We start from the raw sequence: 17,054 nt of genomic DNA, 5'->3' as shown, positions 1-17,054 counted from the left end.
AAGTCATGCAAGATTTACTAAACATGGTTGAAAACTGGTCAAAAGCAAATGGGCTAAGAGTCAACCCTAATAAAACTGAACTCATCCTATTTACCAGAAAGCATAAAATTCCAAATATAGCTCCTCCGACCCTGGGTGGAACGGCACTGTGATTTAGTGATGAGGCCCGCTACTCAGGTCTAATACTAGACCGAAAGCTAACTTGGAAGGCAAATGTCGAAGATAGAGTAAAAAGGGCGATAATAGCACTATACTCTTGTAAACAGCTAATAGGACTAAGTTGGGGTCGCTCCCCATCTATCGTATACTGGCTTTACACGGCAATTGTCAGACCGATCCTAACATACGGATTTAGATAAATTGTACATCAAAAGAACCATGGCACACGTACAAAGAATGGCCAGTCTTTGCATCTGCGGGGCCCTCAGAACCACACCCACGGATGCACTAAATATTATGCTTAAAATTTTACCAATAGAGCAGTACGGTAAGCAAACAGCTGCCAAAGCAACTCTCAGACTAAGAGAAATCGGCCTACTCAGAACCTACCAAAGAGGGCACTCCTCAATTTTAGAACAATTCCCCTGCATTCCCAGCACAACGGATTTCTGTAGGACCAAGGACATCAATTTCGATAAATCCTTTGTCACAGTATTTCCTTCCAAAGAGGAATGGGATAACGGGCTCATTGTTAAGATAAATGACTTAAACATCTACACAGATGGCTCAAAACTGGACAACAAAGTAGGTGGAGGGGTCTACTCCGACAAACTCGGAGTATGCCAATCATTTCGCTTACCTGATCATTGCAGTGTATTTCAGGCGGAAGTCACTGCCATAAAAGAGGGGCTTAAAGAAATAAAAACGAGAGTATTATTCACAAATGAAGTCTTCATTTACTCGGACAGTCAAGCAGCAATAAAAGCTCTGGAATCAAAAACACACTCGTCAAAAACCGTTCTAGAATGTTTTAAACTACTAGATGACGTATCTAAGTGCTACAAGGTGCACCTTATCTGGGTACCAGGCCACAGGAACATTGCAGAAAATTGTAAGGCGGATGAACTTGCAAGAACCGGTACAACGCTCGATCTCGAACCGGATAAGGCGCTGATACCCATGCCCATAGCCACTTGTAAATTACTTATAGACAGGGAAACCATCAAAAAGGTAAATACAATCTGGCAAAACCTCACAACATGCGAACTAAGCAGACAGACATGGCCGAACTGGAACAGCGGTCGATCGAAGATCTTGCTAAGATTCAACACAGAATCTATAAGAAAAAATGATAAGTGTTTTAACTGGTCATTGTTTAATAGGCAGCCACGCTAGAAGGTTAGGACTCCCTTACTTCGATTTCTGTAGAAGCTGTCTTAATACAGAAGAAGAGGAAACAGTCAGACCCCTTTTATGTGAGTGTGAAAGCCTAGCTAGGAGAAGGCTGCGCACCCTCGATACAGCATTTCTAACCGATGTAGCGGATATAGCCCATCTAAAGCTAACGAAACTCTGCTCGTTTATTAAAGCAACCGGATGGTTTGAAAGGGAACACGTAGAGTAAGGATAAGCTCCAGTGGTATCACAATGGACCTGCCGAAGGTCTAAGCGTGTCTTACGACAACCACCCTACCTACCTATGATCTAACCTGATAGAACCAATATTTGTTGCGGTAGGCGAAAGAACAGAAACATCAACGGCAGAATACTCAGTATTATTACTAGGAGTAGTGGAGGATGGTTCCATGTGTAGAAGTCCTCGCAAGTGGGGAAAGTTACTGATCGCCATTCACTTGGGAATGGCCAGGACGATTCTTCTGCATATGGTTCAAGCAGCTCACAACGGCCGGGATTAGCCCACGTATCCTCTGGGTAGCTTCCGAACATCCGAGCTAACGTGAGAAGGCGAAACATTCCAGGAAAGCTGGTTGTGCGTTGGGTTTGGGACCCGCCACTTAAAAACCGCCCCAAATGAAAAGTTTAAAAAAGCCTCGGATGAGACCTCCCTATACTGATGACGACCCCTGCAAACGAACTAAGGATTATGATTCGAGGGCATGCACCTGGAATGTCCGGTCCCTTAATGGGGAGGGTGCCTCTGCCCGGCTGGTTGATGTCCTCGTGAGAGTAAAGGCTGACATCACTGCCATCCAAGAGATGCGATGGACGGGGGGTTGGAAGACACGCTTCTAGTGTATTAGATGTACGTACGATCCGAGGACCCAACATCGACTCGGATCATTACCTTGTTGCAGCCAAACTGCGCACACGCCTCTGTGCAGCAAAAAACGTGCATCTACCTACGCAAAGAATGTTCGACATCGAAAAGTTGCAATCACAACAGACAGCCAGAAGATTCGACACTCGACTCTCACTCCTGCTCTCAGAGAGTGCTGCCCAACAAACCGGCATCCACGAACAATGGAGCAACATTTCTCGTTCTCTTCGTACCGCCGCCGAAGAAGAAATCGGATTCCGGCGAGCCCGAAAAAACAATTGGTACGACGAGGAATGTCATGCTGCCGCAGAAAGAAAGGATGCCGCCTATAGAGCCACGCTGCGATCGGGCGCAACGCGAGCCATGTGGGATCGCTACAGAGAGCTGAAAAAGGAAGAGAGACGTATTATCCGAAAGAAGAAACGAGAGGCCGAAATACGTGAGTGCGAAGAGCTTGAGATGCTGGCCAATAGGAACAACGCCCGAAAATTCTACCAGAAAGTTCGGAGGCTTACAGAAGGTTTTAAGACCGGGGCGTATTCCTGTAAGAACAAAGACGGCGAACTGGTGACTGACGTACAGAGCAATCTTAAATTATAGAGGGAACACTTCTCGAACCTATTAAACAGTGACAGCTGCGCATGTCGGCGAGAAAGTGAAGATCCCGATACCCCAATCGTTGACGACGGAATTGTCGTTCCGCTACCCGATCATGACGAGGTGAGAATAGCGATAAAGCGGCTAAAGAACAACAAAGCCGCGGGCGCCGACGGACTGCCAGCTGAGCTATTCAAACATGGCGGCGAGGAGCTGGTAAGGTGCATGCATCAGCTCCTATGCAAAATATGATCGGACGAAAGCATGCCTGCCGATTGGAATTTAAGTGTGCTCTGCCCAACCCATAAGAAGGGCGATCCTGCAATTTGTGCCAATTACCGCGGGATTAGTCTTCTAAATATCGCCTATAAGGTTCTAGCGAGCGTATTGTGTGAAAGACTGAAGCCCACCGTCAAACAACTGATTGGACCTTATCAGTGTGGCTTCAGACCTGGAAAGTCCACCATCGACCAAATATTCACAATACGCCAAATCTTGGAAAAGACCCATGAAAGGAGAATCGACACACACCATCTTTTCGTCGACTTCAAAGCTGCATTCGACAGTACGGAAAGGAGTTACCTGTATGCCGCGATGTCTGAATTTGGTATCCCCACAAAACTAAAACGGCTATGTAAGATGACGTTGCTCAACACCAGCAGCGCCGTCAGAATTGGGAAGGACCTCTGCGAGCCGTTTGATACCAAACGAGGTTTCAGACAGGGTGACTCGCTGTCGTGTGACTTCTTTAACCTGATGTTGGAGAGCATCGTACGAGCCGCAGAACTTAATCGCTCAGGCACAATTTTTTATAAGAGCGTACAATTGCTGGCGTATGCCGATGATATTGACATCATCGGCCTTAACAACCGCGCTGTTAGTTCTGCCTTCTCCAAACTGGATAAAGAGGCAAAGCGAATGGACCCGAGGATGGATCCGAGGACCCAACATCGACTCGGATCATTACCTTGTTGCAGCCAAACTGCGCACACGCCTCTGTGCAGCAAAAAACGTGCATCTACCTACGCAAAGAATGTTCGACATCGAAAAGTTGCAATCACAACAGACAGCCAGAAGATTCGACACTCGACTCTCACTCCTGCTCTCAGAGAGTACTGCCCAACAAACCGGCATCCACGAACAATGGAGCAACATTTCTCGTTCTCTACGTACCGCCGCCGAAGAAGAAATCGGATTCCGGCGAGCCCGAAAAAACAATTGGTACGACGAGGAATGTCATGCTGCCGCAGAAAGAAAGGATGCCGCCTATAGAGCCACGCTGCGATCGGGCGCAACGCGAGCCATGTGGGATCGCTACAGAGAGGCAAAGCGAATGGGTCTGGTGGTGAACGAGGACAAAACGAAGTACCTCCTGTCTTCAAACAAACAGTCGGCGCACTCGCGTATCGGCACCCACTTCACTGTTGACAGTTATAATTTCGAGGTTGTAAAAGACTTCGTTTATTTAGGAACCAGCATTAACACCGATAACAATGTCAGCCTTGAAATCCAACGTAGAATCTCTCTTGCCAACAAGTGCTACTTTGGACTAAGTAGGCAATTGAGCAGTAAAGTCCTCTCTCGACGAACAAAATTAACACTCTACAAGACTCTCATCATGCCCGTCCTAACGTATGGCGCAGAAGCTTGGACGATGACAACATCCGATGAAGCGACGCTTGGAGTGTTCGAGAGAAAGATTCTGCGTAAGATTTTTGGACCTTTGCACGTTGGCAACGGCGAATATCGCAGACGATGGAACGATGAGCTGTATGAGCTTTACGACGACATAGGCATAGCGCAGCGAATAAAGATCCAGCGGCTTCGTTGGCTGGGTCATGTTGTCCGAATGGATACAAACGCTCCGGCTTTGAAAGTATTCGATGCGGTACCAGCTGGTGGTAGCAGAGGAAGAGGGCGGCTGCGTTGGAAAGATCAGGTGGAAAAGGACTTGGCTTCACTTGGTGTGTCCAACTGGCGCCGGTTAGCACGAGAAAGAAACGACTGGCGCGCACTGTTAAACTCGGCCAAAATCGCGTAAGCGGTTATAGCGCCAATTAAGAAGAAGAGAAGTTGACAAACCGATATTATTACACCGCGCATCAGAAACACAATGCGTTTATGAGATTTTATCAGCAACGTGAATGTCAACAGCATCACTAGATCGTACAGGTACAGAGCGTGAGTGAGTGTTCGTTTGCATTAATACTGGTTGAGCAATAACACCTTCACTAACAGCATTCCAAGTCCGAGATCGCATTTATAGTTTTTCCCTAAGCGCACTATAGGATATACAAGTAGTGCACATACTCATTATTTTGAGCGATATATAAATTTAACCAAAAATCACAGAGCGACAAAAAAAACACGTCCGAACCGACAGAAAACACACTGTTTCTGAGTCATATAATGTCTCTTAAAAGGAACCCCAAACCTTTTCTGGAAATACATCAATTCGAAAAAGAGGTGTTTTAATATTCCAACCACAGTGATTTACACTTAATGACACTTTTATACAGAGTTTGGCTGACTCCATAAAACTTTTTGTTGACTTTTTCAAATTCAATTATGTCATGGACTTAGAAAACACCTAATATACTATGATTTCTGTGTTGATGCACACAAAACCTTGGACTTTGGTTACAATATCTGAACAAAATATTATTAGTGGTATTTCATCTTTACAATTTCTCCAATTCTCCTGACACTGATGGAATATCATCTTTTTTACTTAAAAACTGTACTTATTCACTTTGTTCACCATTAAGCTATATCTTCAATATTTCACTATCTACTGCCGTTTTTATTGACCGTTTGAAGTTGGCGTCCATCTCAAATCCTCAAAGCTGGTAATAAATGAAGTAACAAATTATAGGCCTATACTTATATCTAAATTATCGACTTCTTACCATTTTCTATCAAAGGCTTAATTGATCCTAGTCAGCATGGGTTTTTTGGTGGTCTACTGTTGCAAATTAAGCTGCTTCTTCTGAGTTCTATGTCTCTGATTTAAGAGTAGGTTGACACCATATACACCAATTTTTCGAAAGCATTTGGAAACCTGAAAATCTAGGCTTCCACTCAGCTTTCATTTTATGGCTGAAATCATACCTTCAAATGGTTTGAAATGGGGAATACTAAATTCCATATGTCAACTTCTGGAGCACCACAAGGTAGCTTTCTCGGTCCTATCTTGTTTATACTTTCCGTTTATCATGGTGGTCGGTGTTTCAAGTATTCGAAATATTAACTCTTTGACAAATTGAAACTTTTTCGCAGAATGTCCTCTCCATCAGATACCTTGTTATTACAAGAACACTTGAATGCTCTGAATGATTGGGCTCTACAAAGCAAACTATGTCTTAATACTACTCACGTTTTCCAAGTCCATGAATCTCCTTTCGTCAACTTATTATGTTTTAAATATAACTCTTGTCTCTGTCAATAAAATTTCTGGTCTTGGTGTTATTTTTGATTTCTGTTTTACGTTCATTATCCATACTAACTTTATTATTTCGAAGGCATATGCCAACTTAGCTTTTTTACGACGCTACGCTAGTGATTTTAAAGACCCATACACTAGAAAAATTTATATAATGCCTTAGTCTGTGCGAAGTTGGAGAATGCTCCGTCATCTGGAACACGATGTATTCCTCACATTCTCTTAGAATTGAAAGAGTTCAACGCAAGTTTCTCCGTTTTGCTCTTCAACCTTTACACTTTGATAGTCCCTTGCCATCTTACGGTGCTAGGTGCATGCTTATCAATATTTTATCACTTGAGATCCCATATAAAATCTGGTACCATTGACTGTTTAGATCTACTCTGCCAAATAAGTTTCAATGTTCCTAATAGAGTACTTCGCTCTCTTTTTTTGTTGAAGCTCTCAGATCTGATTACCATAATTTTTCCCCTCTTACAAGACGACTTGTAAAGCTTAATCAGCTTTCTAGAAGCCTTGATCTTGATTCTGCGATGCCAAGGACTCTAACGGGTGATTTTTTAGCTACGCACGTTTCGTGTTTTGTTTCACTGTCAAAAATCTTCAGTTTGGTCTATAATTTAACCATGAATCGTCTTACAAACGAACAACGCTTGCAAATCATTGAATTTTATTATAAAATTTTATCGCGCGCTTCTTCCATTTTATGGTGAGTTTAATCGACCTACTGAAGCGGATAGCTCGAATATTGTGACTAAATTTAGAACCAAATTTACATTATTGGACATCAAACCACCAACACGCTTACGTAGAGTGCGAGCTGAAGAAATATCAAGAGGACTTGTAAAGCTTAATCGGTTTCCTAGGAATCTTGATCTTGATTCTGTGATGCCAAAGACTCTATTTAAGTCACTTATTGTGCCGTATTATTTTTCAAATAAACTAAATATTTTATCCTGTAAATCTTGTCAGTAAGGTTGTTACCATTGATTTAAATAAAATAAATAAACTCCTTTCTAAGATAATCGAAAAAGAACAAAAATTTTTTGCCTAATTCGCTTTGAATAAGACTGACTGGCCATGGTGCTCCTCATCATATCAGTATACGGAAAGTTTAGGCCTACGGTCATTGTCTGATAGGAGAATGTACTTCTCAATAATTTTTATTTAATGTATAATGTTATCAAGGGCAACATTAACTGCAATGGGGTGACCAATCTCTTCCAAGCTCACATCTCGCCCCATAGTCTTTGTTCATTCAACTAACAAAACCAATAATTGAATTAATGAGCCTAATATGCGATGTGCCCGATTATGTCATATATATATCTATATATATATAAATTAAGCCGAAAAAAAGTGTGCATTTGTCTCCGGTAATCTCAGCAACGCGTGTAAGGAAAACAATGAAAGTTTCACACATTGTTGGTGCTGCTTTGGCAAAGGTTTCTGTGAAGTTTGGTTGAAATCCGATAAGGCGTGTGTGTGCGGTGCGTCGGTTAAGTGAGTGTGTTTTTGCTATTTTCCGCACGTATTTTTTCTACCGCACATAGCATTCATTAGAATTGAATACATTTTGGTCGTGTGTGTCTGGGCCGATTATTATGAAATTTGGTATATATAAGGTTGTCAAAAAAGTCTTGCGGTATTTTTATTGAATTTTCAATTGTTCATAAAATTGGTTATAATAATGCGATTTAAGTTAAACATGCGCCGTTTTGTTCGATGACGAGTTCCCAACGAGATGCCAACTTCATAATGCTCCTCTTATAGAAGCCCGCTTCCCTACTGTCAAAAAACTCGGAGAGCCAATTTTCACAGGGCTCTCTTGTGGACAACTTCCGACTACCAAGCTCGTTCGCCATGGACAGAAATAGGTGGTAATCACTTGGTGCGAGATCCGGACTATACGGTGGATGCAAAAGAACCTCCCATCCGAGCTCCCGGAGCTTCTGGCGCGTCACCAAAGATGTGTGTGGCCTGGCGTTGTCCTGATGGAGGACAATTCGGCCTCTGTTGATCAAAGATGGCCTCTTCTTCATGAGTGCTGCATTCAAGCGGTCCAGTTGTTGGCAGTAAAGGTCCGGATTGAGCGTTTGGCCATAGGGGAGCAGCTCATAGTGGATGATTCCCTGCCAATCCCACCAAACACACAGAAAACCTTCCTGGCCGTCAATCCAGGCTTGGCCACCGTCTGGGCAGCTTCACCGCTTTCGACCAGCGATTTTAGCGCAATTTTCGACGACAGGCCTTCCGGACCGTGGCGCATCTTCGATCACCTCTGCACCAGAACGAAAACGTTGAAACCATCGTTGTGCGGTGGAAATGGAAACTGTATCGGGTCCATAAACTGCACAAATTTTATTGGCACCATGAGAGGCATTTTTGCCTTTATCGTAGTAGTACTGTAAAATATGCCGTATTTTCTCTTTATTTTGCTCCATGTTTGCGACGCTATAACTTACGAACGACTAAAAGCAAACAACAATTAATCAAACACGTGTTAGCACGTGAAAAGAGCTTTCCAAAAAGCGACGAATACAACTAGAACTACGCGCTTGCAAAGACAAGCTTGCGGAAATACCGCAAGACTTTTTTGACAATCTTATATATATATATTTTTCCACGGTGAAGGTTAGTGTAATATGCTTATTGATTCCACTCGCCACCAGGTGGCGCTGCCTAAGGCCAATACGAGGACCCGGGCAACCCTAGGATGTGTTTTTACATTGTGGGTATCAAATCAAAGCTACTGATGAGTGCTTTAATACAGAGTATTTCTTAGATCTCTGAGTGACCAGGGTCTCGAGATATAGCCGAAAAGTTGGACCAAGGTACCCTTGGATGTGTTTGTACAATATGGATATCAAATGGAAGCTGTTGATGAAAGCTTTTAAGTGAAGTAATTTTTACTGCCGGGATAAATAAAGGAGATGGAGCTGGAGATGGAAGAGGAAGAGAAAGAGGAAGACCACTCATTATTAAAAATTAAAAAAAAAAAATTTAAAATGTTACATATACGCTTATTATATAAACGTTAATCTGAAGTCAGTTATAGTGAAAAATTCATTGTATCATTGCCGGCGTGATTGGTGATCGATTCCTTAATTTTTTGCAGAAAGGTTATGCTAATATGAGATATTACCTATATCATTCATATATTTACGTATTACCTGTGTACTCACAAATATACGGTTGAAGCAAATACATGTCAGTTTTTTTATTTCGCCTGGAAAAGTTTATATAAATTTAAGAAGAGTAAATAGAACTTATTTTATATCAGACTTCACGCAAAAAAGTCATTTGCACCTGAACACATAGCTGGGTTAAAGCGGAGGGGAATAGAACAGTTCTCTTCTCCTTCTCCGCTTTTTCGTACACGACGAAGTGTATGTAGCATACGATTGATGTTGTTGTTTATGTGTAAAGGGGAGCGCATCTATGCACATGCTAAACTTGAAAATAGGAGCACCCATTATTATGTTGAGAAACATGGAAAATACCCTGGTGAAGACGCGTTAATACCGCGAATACCAATGATACCATCGGATATGCCGTTTGAATTCAAACGTCTTCAATTTCCTTTTCGCCTTGCATTCGCGATTACTATTAATAAATCACAAGGCCAAACTTTATCAATTTGTGGTATTGATTTAGAATACCCATGTGTTTCTCATGGCCAACTTTATGTTTGATGCTCAAGAGTTGGTAAGCCATCGGTATTGTTCATTTCTTCAACAACGCATGGAAAAACGAAGAATATTGTACATTGTGTTAAATAAGTACCCGGAATTTATAATTTAAACTCTCCCGGGAATACCTGACACTTCAAATTTGGTTTTTTCATGTTGGTACGCATGTCCTTGAATGCACAAGCCTTATTAGAACGGGATCTATTACTTAGTGTGTTTTATTCTGCAGTCAAAGTGAGTTGATCTTTTGTTTACTTGGCGAATTTTACTCAATTTTTTGCAAAAAGAGCATCGGAAGGAGGTCTCTGAAGACATGGTTTCCCGAGCTAATACGGACCCTACGTTCATGAAACGCATAATAACTGGTGATGAGACATGGGTCTACGAGTACGATATGCAAACCAGTCAGCAATCGTCTGAATGGCGCTTCGAGAACGAGCCGTATCCAAAAAAAACCACGCCAAAGCCGGTCAAAAGTGAAGGTTATGCTCACGGTTTTCTTTGATTACCAAGGCGTGGTGCACTCTGAGTTCCTTCCAGAGGGCCAAACGGTTAATAAGGAATATTATTTATCCGTTTTAAGGCGTTTACGTGAAGCCATTCGCCGTAAACGGCCCGAAATGTGGAAGGACAATTCGTGGATTCTGCACGACGACAACGCGCCATCGCACCGAGCCTTGATTGTACGCGAATACAAGACCAAAAACTTAATAAATACTATCGAACAGCCACCGTATTCGCCAGATCTCGCACCCTGTGACTTTTTTCTCTTCCCAAAACTAAAATTGCTACTTCGGGGAAGGCGTTTTGAGTCGATTGAAGACATTAAAAAAAATTCGCTAAAGGAGCTGAAGGCCATCCCGGCGCCGGCCTACCAGCGGGCCATGGATGACTGGGTTGTTCGTTGGAATATTTGTATCGGCTCAAAAGGAGCCTATTTTGAAGGAGATCCAACAAATAATGATGAATAATATGAAAAAATGTGTTTTTTTTTAATTCTGGGTACTTATTTTACACAATGTATACCAAAGAGCATTACAATAAAAAAAGTAATAAAGTAAATCACATCAAACTTTTTTTAATTGCTACTACTATTTAAAACTTCTTTCATTATTTTTCATGCGCGAGAGTTTTTATAAAAACACACAGTATTTTTCGGGTTAATTTAATTAATTAATCTAGATTTTTTTGTTATTTGGAGGATGGTTCCATGTGTAGAAGTCCACGCAAGTGGGGAAAGTTACTGATCGCCATTCACTTGGGAGTGGCCAGGACGATTCTTCTACATATGGTTCAAGCAGCTCACAACGTCCGGGATTAGCCCACGTATCCTCTGGTTAGCTTCCGAACACCCGTTCGGGAGTGAGCTAAAGTGAGAAGGCGAAGCATCCCAGCATAGCTGGTTGTGCGCTGGGTTTGGGACCCGCCACTTAAAAAGCCCCCCCCCCAATGAAAACAGCAACAAAGCCTCGGATGAGAACTTCCAACACTGATGACGACCCCTGCAAACGAAATAAGGAATACGATTTGAGGGCATGCACCTGGAATGTCCGGTCCCTTAATGGGGAAGGTGCCTCTGCCCGGCTGGTTGATGTCCTCGTGAGAGTAAAGGCTGACATCACTGCCATCCAAGAGATGCGATGGACGGGGAGATGGAAGACACGCTTCTAGTGTATTAGATGTACGTACGATCCGAGGACCCAACATCGACTCGGATCATTACCTTGTTGCAGCCAAACTGCGCACACGCCTCTGTGCAGCAAAAACCGTACATCTACCTACGCAAAGAATGTTCGACATCGAAAAGCTGCAATCACAACAGACAGCCAGAAGATTCGCCACTCGACTCTCACTCCTGCTCTCGGAGAGCACTGCCCAACACACCGGCATGCGCGAGCAATGGAGCAACATTCCTCGTTCCCTACGTACCGCCGCCGAAGAAGAAATCGGATTCCGGCGAGCCCGAAAAAACAATTGAAAAATACAATTGTTGGCGTATTCCGATGATATTGACATCATCGGCCTTAACAACCGCGCTGTTAGTTCTGCCTTCTCCAAACTGGATAAAGAGGCAAAGCGAATGGATTTGGTGGTGAACGAGGACAAAACGAAGTACCTCCTGTCTTCAAACAAACAGTCGGCGCACTCGCGTATCGGCACCCACGTCACTGTTGACAGTTATAATTTTGAGGTTGTAAAAGACTTCGTTTATTTAGGAACCAGCATTAACACCGATAACAATGTCAGCCTTGAAATCCAACGTAGAATCTCTCTTGCCAACAAGTGCTACTTTGGACTAAGTAGGCAATTGAGCAGTAAAGTCCTCTCTCGACGAACAAAATTAACACTCTACAAGACTCTCATCATGCCCGTCCTAACGTATGGCGCAGAAGCTTGGACGATGACAACATCCGATGAAGCGACGCTTGGAGTGTTCGAGAGAAAGATTCTGCGTAAGATTTTTGGACCTTTGCACGTTGGCAACGGCGAATATCGCAGACGATGGAACGATGAGCTGTATGAGCTTTACGACGACATAGGCATAGCGCAGCGAATAAAGATCCAGCGGCTTCGTTGGCTGGGTCATGTTGTCCGAATGGATACAAACGCTCCGGCTTTGAAAGTATTCGATGCGGTACCAGCTGGTGGTAGCAGAGGAAGAGGGCGGCTGCGTTGGAAAGATCAGGTGGAAAAGGACTTGGCTTCACTTGGTGTGTCCAACTGGCGCCGGTTAGCACGAGAAAGAAACGACTGGCGCGCACTGTTAATCTCGGCCAAAATCGCGTAAGCGGTTATCGCGCCAATTAAGAAGAAGAAGATTTTTTTAAAGACGACCAGCGGAACGGGCGGGTTTTCGCTAGTATGTATATATATAATTAGCGCGTACACCCTTTTTGGGTGTTTGGCCGAACTCCTCCTCCTATTTGTGGTGTGCGTCTTGATGTTGTTTCACAAATGGAGGGACCTACAGTTTCAAGCCGACTCCGAACGGCAGATATTTTTATGAGGAGTTTTTCATGGCAGAAATACACTCGAAGGTTTACCATTGCCTGTCGAGGGGCGACCGTTTTTAGAATAAAACTTTTTCTTAACTTTGGTGTATCACCGAGATTCGAACCTACGTTCTTTCTGTGAATTCCGAATGGTAGTCAAGCACCAACACATTCGTCTAAGGCGGTTTTAATACTATTATTTAAGCTTAATCGGTTTGTAAAATTTAATTAATTGTATTAGTCTGATCTCTGTATACTGGAATAAATAAATAAAAAAAGTACCACGAATTGCGACGTTGTTCTTAAAGATCAATCATTTTCATAATCATTCACAGCATTACAACGCGATGTGCGTCAAAGCTTCTTTCACAAAACTCCTCCAAAGTGTTCTATTGCTTGCTTTTCCTTCGTAGTTGCGAATTCCCATTGCTGTGAGATCGCTTCGCGTCTATCCATCGGTTTCTCGGTCTTCTCTTAGCCTTCGTATGAATTATCTTTCCAGTCATGGCTTTCTTTACAGCGGATTCAGCAGGCATACGGAGCACGTGACCTAGCCACCGCATACGCTGCGTCTCGTCTTGGATAAGTTCGTTCAATTCCGAGCTGTACCTAATTCTTTCCTTAAAATTTTCCTTTCGAGGTTAGCAATAAGCGCACTGTCATTAATTTTCATTTTCGAATTTCAAAAAATTGATTTTTTTTTATAAGCTTAAAAGAATCTTTGAACCTTTTAAAATAGAGAACAAAAAGTTTTGTACGTTACCGAAGTTTATTTCATAAATATTTTAAGCTTTTAACCAAGCGTTAGTGACTGCTACCTAACGACTTCTCCAAATTTCCAAACCTTAAACGCGTTTTTCTCAAAACACGTTTTTCTCAAAACACGATTTTCTCAAAACACGTTTTTCTCAAAACACGTTTTTCTCAAAACACGTTTTCTGAAATTGGCACGCAGCATAACTCAAACAATTTTAAATATTTTTAATCAGGTTTTTCACTACGTCTGTATAATAACCTTCTTAAGAGAAGAGCGTAGGGGATTTTCGATAGATTAATTGAAACGATTGTTATAATTATTTAAGTGCCGTTTTTTTAGTCCAAAATAGAGTTTTTTCCTTCAAATGCTTGCTAATTCCACAAAAATAAATATTTTTTAAATCCCCTACGTGTTTCTCTAGCTATTCTTATCTAGATTAAGAAAAAAAATGTTTCTTTGTTCCAGATTAAAATTTGCACCCTCTGTGCTGCGTGCCGCGGAGCTCTTTCAAGAGAAACCATATTACAAAAATGTCTCCTATGCCGCCATTTTGTAAAATTTTTCGATCAAACTTTGTAGTTTTGTATTTTAGTATATAAGTAATAACTTCCCAAATCAGAGTGATTGTTTTCCCTTTCCTTCTATACAAAAAAATTCTTTAAAAATCGTGTTTATTTTACGCGTGTACAGTGGTGTTACCCCTTAAGTCGTTCGTGTTCTTTGAAAGAATGGCGATATCGTCTGCATAGGCACATATTTGCGTTGTTTTAATTAGTAATGTACCACCTTTGTCGACTTCTTTTATAACAAAATGCAGCATCAAATAGAATATGGGAGAGGATAGTGCATCACCTTGTTTCATTTCAATCATTTTCGTAATACGTTTCCATAATTTAAACGAGTTGTTCTATCGTGTACAATTATATATTTTCTTACTTGACAAATGCCAAAGATGACACAAAAAGGTACGGTCTAGGAATTATTCTCTACTGACATCTAGGCGTCACTTTTGAAAAACCATTTAAAATAAAATATACAGCAACGTATGCTAATCTTTTACTAGCAGTTTCAAAACTTGTAGTTGCATAAAGCTGGGTATAACGCACGATGTAGAGAATATAGAAGGTGGTGATGCATCTATTTTGTTTTTGCCGAATTTGATAATCGAATGGCGTCAGTGCAGAAAGTAGCAAAACTCTGTATGTACTATTTACTCTGTCCTGCTTGGCATTCCACTTACTTTATGTCTTATTCTTTACAATATTGTAGTCTATCATTCTCAGGTATAGCGAATACATGTCAGTTAAGCCGAGCTTGACTACATTTCATAATTATTATACATATATGGAATGCATATGCCCAATAAAATCGTAATTTTGAATTTCCTCATAATTTGATTAATAAGCCGGAACTGGTGAAAATATCGCAATTTTATTATTTTGTCCTTCAGTGGCAAGTTCAGCATAAGCTTACTACTACGCCAAATGGCATTTAATTTAGTTCTACTTTAGTAGAAGCTTAAGAAATTTTCATGGGACATGTGCATGAGAAATAAAAATATTTGAAAAAAGAAAATTATCGGTATGTAAGAAAAATAATAATACTATGAACGTAAACAAACGATAATTAATTTCAAATACATAAATCTATTGGGTTGAGGAATATGTTAAAAGCGTTCTTATATTTTCTTTTATTTAAAACGATTTGTTTGCTATTTGTTTTTCATTTGATAGAACTCTTTCTGCTCTACAAAACTATGTTAATTGTAAGTTTTTAGTTATTTAATTTTTTATTACATAGTTTTGAGGCTTAGAAATGGAATACCCGGGAGGCAAAAATCAATATTTTCGACACCTGCTCTTCTTTGCTTTTGATCGAGGTCAAAAAGCTGCCGAAGCAACCCGGGACATTTGCGACGCGTATGAAGAAGGTATCATAAGCAAGTCTACAGCACGCAAATGGTTTGCAAAGTTGAACATGGGTACTTTGATGTCGATGACATGTGCCACACTAATACGCCTCCTGAATTCGATGAAAAACATCTCAGATCCCTTTTGAAGGAGAAAGGTCACCAAACTACTCGTGAATTGGCGGAAAAAATTAACTGCGATTATAAAACGAGTCTCAATCACCTTTATTCAATGGCATTTACAGAAAAATTGGAAGCCCGGGCGCCTCACGAGCTCAATGAAAAAAAACAAAGAAACTCGACTTCAAATTGCTTCTCAGCATCTCGCCCCCCATCGAGCAATACGCAGTCATAAACAACGCGCTATACATCAATATGAAGCAAAGAAAGAAGTGGATGGCTCCAGGAGATACGCCAAAGCCGAGTTTTCAGCCAGATTTTCATCCGAAGAATGCAACGGAAATAAGTCTTCGGTAAAAACGCTACGGACTTATTTTCCAACCTAATATATCTCGAAGCTCCGCCAGCCACCAGAAGGTCATATGCTGACGATTGGTCAATAATGGCGTCGGGCAATGACATCGATGGCTTGTGTTCCAAAGCGAACGATTATCTCATTAGACTTTCTCGCTATTTCTCTCGGAATCTCTAACTTTCCCGAACCGAAGGAGATCAAAACTACAGTTCAAAAGTAAACAATTCCAAAATTTAGGGGGTCACATGTGATAGTTTGCTGTCCTTTTCTGAGCATACTACCGCAATTGCTACTAAGATCCAAAATCTACAAAGATCAAAAGGATCCAAAAACAAAAGAGTCTTCAAATCACTTCTCGTCAGTACTTGGGGCAAAGACAAAAAAATGACGCTGGCGACATTTAAAGTAATTAGCCGGGCGATTATAAGCTACCCTGCGCCGATCTGGTGGCGCAAACCAACAATTCCCTTCAACTACACTGACGAGATCCAGTACAAAATACATTTACAACTACTGGAATGGAACGTATATAGACAAACAGTAAATGGCATACATTGGGGAACACTTACCACCTTCCTAAACTCCCGACCTCTGAATGCAGTTATCGAAGCCCAAGCACCGCCTATTGCAGCAACACCCTCGCGAGACCCGTGTAACTTTGACCCAGTTGGGTTCAGGATACTGTAAGAGACTAGACTCCTACCTATCCAAAATCGACCCCGACATACACAATATACCTCTAGCAGGTGAATGCACACCACAATATACTGACCATCTCTTCCCAGGTCCTATTATAACTACTCACCTAACACCCCTGTCTCTCTCTCTCTGGACCTAACCCGTCGAAACACTATGCTTTCTGGGTCTCATTGGATGAGTTAGACGCAGACGACCTGTGACTACATTGCACTGACAGGGCTTAGTAAGCTCTTACAACAACATTTATCTGGAATTTCCACCGGCCCCTACAC

The 17,054-nt window shown here is 41.7% G+C and overlaps 1 protein-coding gene across 8 annotated transcripts in view; it reads right to left on the bottom strand.

Moving 5' to 3' along the window:
* LOC129251244 (host cell factor-like) overlaps positions 1 to 17,054 on the bottom strand; it is a 149,947-nt gene that overhangs the window by 48,832 nt on the left and 84,061 nt on the right. The gene's annotated exons all lie outside the window — the stretch shown is intronic.

Source organism: Anastrepha obliqua, unplaced genomic scaffold, assembly GCF_027943255.1.
Source record: "Anastrepha obliqua isolate idAnaObli1 unplaced genomic scaffold, idAnaObli1_1.0 ptg000009l, whole genome shotgun sequence".
NCBI classification, from domain to species: Eukaryota; Metazoa; Arthropoda; class Insecta; order Diptera; family Tephritidae; genus Anastrepha; species Anastrepha obliqua.
Note: the sequence above shows the minus strand (reverse complement) of the source record. Positions and strands in the feature narration are given on the sequence as shown.